Source organism: Triticum urartu, chromosome 7 (genome assembly GCF_003073215.2).
Source record: "Triticum urartu cultivar G1812 chromosome 7, Tu2.1, whole genome shotgun sequence".
Taxonomy (NCBI): Eukaryota; Viridiplantae; Streptophyta; class Magnoliopsida; order Poales; family Poaceae; genus Triticum; species Triticum urartu.
In genome coordinates, this window is record NC_053028.1 from 556297246 (window position 1) to 556305988 (window position 8743).

The following is an 8743-nucleotide window of genomic DNA, read 5'->3' on the forward strand; positions in this document are numbered from 1 at the left end:
CGCCAGAAACGGCAAGAGTTGGAGTACAAATAGGGAAAGTTACATCCGGGGTGTTACAATGACGAACTCCGGTAAGAAAAAAAATGAACAAACGAAATGAAGAATGAAAAGAATAAGATTGAAGCCTTGCAATTATTAGATGAAGCTTTGCGACGAGATAAAGTGGAAGCTTGGAACTCCGGAATAAAAAATAAAGCATCTCGAACCAAGAATTTGATGAGCCTCTGGAATAAGGAATTAATCATTTGGGTGAATCCAAAATAAGAATTATGTTATGCCCATCCTTCACCAATTTAAATTGATGACAAGCAATGAATTTGGCATACTGCTTATTCTCGTAGAAAAAGGATTAAGATAGATATAGCGCCAACTTGAGAAGGTCTTCAATGATCCACCGGTAGGATTGGAACAACGAATAAATTGATATGATAACAACGGAAGAGAATCCTGGAAGAACCACCGTAAGAATTAAAAATGAAAGTGGCAAAGACAGAAATCATCGGAAAGAATTGGAAAACGAATGATGATACTTGAGGGGATTTGATACATGAGGACGAATAGATCGCGAACTTATTAGAGAATATTTGAATGATGCACCGGTAAGATTTGGAGAAAGAGAGCTGAAAGCTGAGAATGAATACTTCTGAGATGATGGGCTCTGGAGAATCAAACTAAAAAAAACTCCTGAATTGCTCCGGATGGGTGAAAAGAATTCTCACAATCGAAAACAATTATGAGAGGATGGCATTAAGCTAGAACCACGAATCTTGAAGAGAATGGAGCAAGATTTAAGAGAAACTCTTTTTCGGTCTTCAAAATCTAATCATTATGACGAAAAACACCACCATGAATTATTTAGACACTCCGGAATGAAAAATTAGAAAGGTTGAGCCAACGATGAAAAGAATGTGCAAGATCTTGGAGAAGGCATTTGACTGATGACAATTCATTCTTACGTCAAACTTTGAAATGTATTTGAAAAGCTCCGGAAAAATTAGAAGAGTCAGGTAAGATTCTGGGAAAAGACCTGTGGGTTAGGGCCCACTCAAAAGAAACATCGTTGAAAGATTTGAAAGAGAGATTGCGCCGGTAGAATTAAATGGTTTGAATGAGATAACAACCTCAAAATAGGTTGAACGGATCTTGAATGAAAAGACGAGTCTACTGAGATGTCTTCAGCACTCCCGAACAAATGCGTAGTGAGAAGTGAATGATTATGAGGTGAACCGACATGAGAAAGCATTTGAAGCGAGGAAAGAATACGATCAACCTTGAAAGGCTCGAGTTGGAACCACCGGAGAAGAAAAAAAGAATGATGAATGATGAACTTGTAGATCATCTTCACGAGAACCACCAGGGAAGAACATTGATTAAAAAATAATGAAGAGACTTCACATGAATAAAATGGATACTTGTTTATGAAGTCTGAGTCCTTGAATGAAAAGGGTGGGTGGGCGGGAAAACAAAGACAATTTGGAATGGATGAAACGAGCACCGTTGAGAAAACTGAGATTGGATCTTGCAAATGTTGGAATGATCGGATCCACTTGAAGAGAAAGACATCGGTTGAAAAGGATTGACATGACAATCTCGGTTATCATGAAGGATTAGTATTCACATAGGAGTATGAGAACACTGTTTAGGAAAAGTATGGAATCAACACTTGACTTCGAAGCAACTCGAATACCACAACTCAAAAACAAAACACAGGATTGGCTTGCAGAATAAGCCGGAACAAACATATGATAGAGATTTCGTCCGAAGTTTTTGTGATGGGGCCCACACGGACTCGATCGTACAGCACCATCATGTACAAGGCAGTGCACATGACATACGAAGTGTTCCCGAGTCAGCATAGCCAAGGACTCTTTAAGACACAACGAGACCACTTTAAAACCAACCGTTGATAGGCGGACCACTAGACGTCGAACCCCAATTTCATATCATACATCTGTGGGAAAGATATCCTAGGAGCTACCTGAATTCCCACTTATAAACTCCCGAAACTTTCCGGTTATGCAATTAGGTGTTGGGGATACAGGGGAAGTATAATATCTCACCCAAAACTAGCAAATCCTACATTCAGCTGTATCCATCCTTCAACACATAACCAAGAAACCTTCGGAAATCATTTACCTCAACCTTCGAAAAGCATCCGTTATACGAGTTATGGCAATACTCCCGAACTCCCGCCCCAGTACTGGGTGGCGTCGAGGTTATCTCACCAACAACTGCATAAAAGAGATTTTCGATGTCGGCGAAACTCAGGTATTCCAGAATTGCAATGATAAAATTGTGACGACAACACCTCGGAGCTCAACTCCCCGGGACAATGCCACAACCCCTAAATGTCAGGAGGCACCAAGAACAATGTTCTCGTCATAAAACCATCGGAACGATTCCAAGATACCCGCGTGGTCCTAATTTTTTTTAGTAAAATTTGAGAAGAGAAAAGTCAAAAATCTACGTCAGGATGCCTCACCAGAGCGACGAAGGGACTGAGGAGTAAAAAGAATCCTATTCTCCGATATATATAATCCTATAAGACTCAAAACATTTTTTGCTAGACTCAACAACGCCAGCGATTCGATCAAGCATGGGGCTCCTAAGTTGGGGAAGGCTCTGATTACCAACTTGTAACACCCACGATGCGGATATATCTCCCACGTGTCGGAGCACGACTTAGAGGCATAACCGCATTGTAGGCATGTCGCAATAGGGGTAATCCTTACACATTCCATGTACTGAATAAGAAAGAGGTACAGAGTTGGCTTACAATCGCCACTTCACACAATACATAAAAGTAGCATTACATCAACCAGATACAATCAAGGTCCGACTACGGAACCAAAATAAAAGAAGACTACCCCTAATGCAAAAGATCCCCGATCGCCCCGACTGGGCTCCACTACTGATCAACTGAAACGAAACAACACGATGAACAAGATCTTCATCGAGCTCCTCCTTGAGCTCGGTTGAGTCACCTGCACGGTATCATCGGCACCTGCAAGCTGGTTTAGGAAGTAAATCTGTGAGCCACGAGGACTCAGCAATCTCACACTCGCGAGATCAAGACTATTTAAGCTTATGGGTAGGAAAAGGTATGAGAGGTGGAGCTGCAGCAAGCACTAGCATATATGGTGGCTAACTTACGCAAATGAGAGCGAGAAGAGAAGGCAACACATGGTCGTGAACTAGAACTAGAAGTGATCAAGAAATGATCCTGAAACTACTTACGTTCAAGCATAACTCCAACACCGTGTTCACTTCCCGGACTCCGCCGAAAAGAGACCATCATGGCTACACACGCGATTGATGAATTTTAATTAAGTTAAGTTTCAATTTCTCTACAAACGAACATTAACAAATTCCCATGTTCCCATAACCGTGGGCACGGCTTTCGAAAGTTCAAAACCCTGCAGGGGTGTCCCAACTTAGCCCATCACAAGCTCTCACGATCAATGAAGGATATTCCTTCTCCCAAGACAATCCGATCAGACTCGGAATCCCAGTTACAAGACATTTCGACAATGGTAAAACGAGACCAGCAAAGCCGCTCGATGCGCCGACATCCCGATAGGAGCTGCACATATGTCATTCTCAGGGCAACACCGGATGAGCACTCCGTACAACTAAAACCAGCCCTCAAGTTTCCCCGAGGTGGCGCTGCAAAGGACTCTAGTTCGGACCAACACTTTGACAAGCACTGGCCTGAGGGGGCTTAAAATAAAGATGACCCTCCAGAGAGCGACTCCCAAGGGAAAAGTAGGTGGTGGTGAGGCAAATGGTAAATCCAAGGTTGGGCCTTGCTGGAGGAGTTTTATTCAAAGCGAACTGTCAAGGGGTCCCCATAACACCCAACCGTGTAAGGAACGCAAAATCAAGGAACATAACACCGGTATGAAGAAAACTAGGGCGGCAAGAGTGGAACAAAACACCAGGCATAAGGCCGAGCCTTCCACCCTTTACCAAGTATATAGATGCATTAATTAAACAAGAGATATTGTGATATCCCAACATATCCATATTCCAACGTGGAACAAACTTCATCTTCACCTGCAACTAGTAACGCTATAAGAGGGGCTGAGCAAAGCGGTAACATAGCCAAACAACGGTTTGCTAGGAAAGGTGGGTTAGCGGCTTGACATGACAATATGGGAGGCATGATAAAGCAAGTGGTAGGTATCACAACATAGCAATAGATCGAGCAACTAGCAAGCAAAGATAGAAGTGATTTCAAGGGTATGGTCATCTTGCCTGAGATCCCGCAAGGAAGAAGAATGAGTCCATGAAGAAGACAAACGGACGTAGTCGAACGAATCCTCACAAACGCAACGTTTTCGGAACCAACCCGAAGAAGCAACACCGGAAAGAAGCAAACACCGTAGTAAACAACCACCACATAAGCATGACATGATGCACAACCAAATATGATGCATGTCCGGATTAATGAGGCATGGCATGGCATGGCAAAGTGCACAAGCAAACCTACAAATTAAATGGAGCTCCATATGCAACAAGTTGCATAAAGACGAAACACCACATGACTTATTTAGTTCTCTCCCGTTTACGTACTCAACAATATTAAATGTTGATTAACATGGCAAGAGGTGAAGCAAAACAAAACTACCTATCTAGGCAAGTTTAAATGAGGCCGGAAACAACGAACAACAATCCCGGTAAATCCCCATAAGCACATCTTAGGTTTGGTGTTGTTCTTCCCTAAACACAATTTTAGGGTTGTTAAACATGCAAAGCAATGTCACCATGTTAAACTAGGCATTTTCTACCCCATTTACATATAAAGTTTGTTAGGTTTGGAGCTACGGTTATTAAGCTATGAAATAAAGCATTTTAACAAGGCATAGGAGCAAATTTAACCAAACAACATTTTAAACATTTTTTAAGAAGGATGAAAGTTGCAAATTATTAATCTACACAAAATTCTAAGCAAGTTTCATATATTAAGTTTTTACATGTGATGCTTAGTTTGTGAGTTAAAATATGCATGAAGACTAGGGGTTTTTCTGTAAAACCGTAAACTCTGGATAAAGGACAAATTCGTAGAACGAGAATGTTACGGCATATCTCTCTCAAGGAAGTTTTGGTGACTGATGACAACATGTTTGCGAACTAATCTTGTGCGTTGAATTATTCTCAGATTCTCCCCTGGCACGAGACGCTTTCTTCCCCTCGGAGTGTATTTCAAGACGGTGTAGCTCTTTCGTTTCTTTCTAGGTGGACTAGTTGCGTAGAGGGCACCGTACTATCAAGAGGGGGTCCGCTGGGGTTTTGCTTGGGTGGAATCATCACGTACACATCAGCTTCTCACCCTCTGAGCTTTTCCTGTCCATTGAAGAGATCTCTCCTCTCTTCCTTGTTCTGTCTAGGTCTAAGCGGCAGTACCGCGCACCCAGCGGTAGTACCGCTGAGAAGCCACAAGCGGCAGCACTGCTTCGCAGCGGTAGTACCGCCGTGGCTCCACAGCAGTAGTACCGCTGGGGGCTTGGCACCTCCGCTAGTCCTCAGCTTTTTGAGAGATCCCTTCTCTCTTGCGCGCCCCAGCGGTAGTACCGCACTGCCTGCGGTACTACGGCCGAAGGGTCACAAGCGGCAGTACCGCTCCACAGCGGTACTACCGCCCTTGACCCCACTGTCATAGTACCGCTGGGTAGTTTGGCTCCTACTGCCTCGATTCGAGAGGTCTTTTTCTCATGTCGGGTTTTGCGGCACTAGTCACGGTTGTTCTGGCGGTAGTACCGTTCCAGGAGCGGTAGTACCGCCCTACCACCGCGGTAGTACCGCATTTGGGTCCGTTCCCTACTAAGTCTCCTCAGCGCGGCAGTACCGCTGGTTGGCGCGGCAGTACCGTCGCCTGGCGGTAGTACCGCCCCCTCTCAGCGGTAGTACCGCCCTGTGCGGGGCTGGTTGGTGGGGGGCAACGGGATTGTTGCCCCCACTATAAAAGGGAGTCCCCTTCCTCCTTCTCACCCACCTCTTTCTCCCCCAAGCTCCATTTATTGCTCAAGCTCCATTAAATACTCCAAGCTTCATTTCCACCCGATCTATCTCTCTAGCCAACCAAATTTGTTGATTTGCTCAGGAGTGGTTGAGAAGGCCCCGATCTACACTTCCACCAAGGGATTTTCGATTCCCCCACTCATCCCTAGCGGATCTTGTTACTCTTGGGTGTTTGAGCACCCTAGACGGTTGAGGTCACCTCGGAGCCATATTCCATTGTGGTGAAGCTTCGTGGTCTTGTTGGGAGCCTCCAATTAAGTTGTGGAGATTGCCCCAACCTTGTTTGTAAAGGTTCGGTCGCCGCCTTCAAGGGCACCAATAGTGGAATCATGACATCTCGTATTGTGTGAGGGCGTGAGGAGAATACGGTGGCCCTAGTGGCTTCTTGGGGAGCATTGTGCCTCCACACCGCTCCAACGGAGACGTACTTCCCTTCAAAGGAAGGAACTTCGGTAACACATCCTCGTCTCCACCGGATCCACTCTTGGTTATCTCTTACCTTTACTTGTGCAAGCTCTTTATTGTTTCTACCCTTGCTTGCTTGTATGCTTGTTGTTATTGCATCATATAGGTTGCTCACCTAGTTGCACATCTAGACAACCTACTTTGATGCAAAGTTTAATTTGGTAAAGAAAATCTAAAAATTGGTAGTTGCCTATTCACCCCCCTCTAGTCAACCATATCGATCCTTTCAATTGGTATCAGAGCCTCATCTCTTTATTAAGGACTTTACCATCCAAAGAGTATGGTTGATACTGTAGACAGTGTGGAGGAACACTCGGGTGTGAATCCGATCTCGTCTACGGGAGATGGGGGAACTTCGGTCTCTCGTGAGGAGTTCAATGTGGCCTTGGAGACATTGAAAACCTCCATGACGACCGAAGTTGAAAGCATGTTTACTAAATTTCTTGAGGGGCTTAAACTATCCACCGCACCGTTGAAAGTGGGTGATTCCGCCAACAAGGTGTCGGATGCTATCCCTGACAAGGGGGAAGCTAGTAGTGAAAAGGCTCCTTCTTCTAGTGGCAAGAATGGCACCGGCATCTTTGCCCATGTGGAACCACCACTTGTTTATGGTGGACCGGTTCCTTCCACTCATTTGAATCATGCCGGTCCTCCCCCTAAGATTGTGAAAAATGAGGATTTTGATTCTTGGGTTTACCGCTTTAAATGTCATTTAAATCATGTGAACACTAACCTTTGGAGAATCATTGAAGAAGGTTTCTATCCACATGATCCAAGCAACTTCACTCCTCGAGAAGCCGCGGACAATCAATTCAATGAGAATGCTCTCTTCATCATTCAAGATGCAATTCCACCCGAAGACCTACCTCATCTTCGTCCCTTCGCCTTGGCCAAAGATGCATGGCATTGTGTCGTGTCTCTCTACCGGGGAAGCGCAAGCATTCAACGCTCCAACTATGAAGTGGTACAAGATGAGGCCGATGAGTTTGCAATGAAGGAAGATGAAGAACCTCGTGAGCTTTATTGGAGAGTAACCAAACTCGCGGTCTCACTACGAGATCACGGGAGCAAGGACACGGATGACAATTGGATCAAGCGCAAATTCCTCAAGGCAATGATGCCCTACCACAAGGCCATGTCCTCCGTCATTCGTCAAAGACCGGACTTCCACACTTTGACCTCAAGCGAAGTGTTGGATGAGTTTGTGGCCATGAACATTTTGGACAAGACCGCCGACAATGCGGTGCTCCGTTCTCAACGGGCAAAGAAGCCTAACCTTGCATTGAAGTCCAAGCTCGCCGTGGAAGAAGAAGAAGAGGAAGAAGAGGAGAGCAACCCCGAAGATACGAAGTATGCATATCATGAACACATGGCACTTGCTTCAAGGCAATTTTGGAGCAAGAAAAACTCGAGGCCCAACTTTAGCGAAAACAACTCGAGTGGCACAAGGGGCAAGCAACGTGTAAGAACTTGCTACAATTGCGGCAACGTGAGTCATTTCGTTGTGGAATGCCCGTATGAGAAGAGGGAAGACAATGGTGGCAAACTCATCCGAAAGGACAAGGCCAAGTCGTTCCCCAACAAGAACAACTTCACCAAGAAGACTCCTCCCAAGGCTTTGGTTGTGCAAGAAGAGTACAATGAGGATGATGACGATGATGAGTCAGTTGCCATGGCCTCCGTTGCCATTGCAACAACGTCACGGGTGTCTCTCTTTGACTCACCCAACGAGAGCATCACCGCCAAGTGCCTCATGGCTAAAGCCACCAACAAGATAACCTCCAACATCAAAACTACCATCATTAATCATCCTTCCCATACGAATAGCATTAATGAACTTGAGGGAGCTAATGTGGAGGCTAACGAGTTTGAGGCTTTTATGGGCAAACTCAAGGGAAAATCCAAGAAGCACTTTGTTGCTCTCTTGGAACAACTTGGTGAGGCCAATGACATGATCGAGGCTCACGAAGACACCATCTCTATGATGGAAGGGCATAGTCGTGACTATGCCGATGAGATTTCGGATCTTTCCAATGCTCTTGAGGAAGAGCGTGGTCTTCGTTTGGCTCTTGAGGAGTCACACAACGTTGATCATGCTAAGTTAAAGAAAGATTATGATCATGCCCTCATTGTTTCTCATGTGCTAAATTCCGAGAAGGCCAAACTCGGGGTTGATCTTGCTAGACTCAAAGAGGAGTTTGATATACTTGACAAGGCCCACAAGGCCTTGAAGGGTATTCACGCTAGTCTCAAGGAG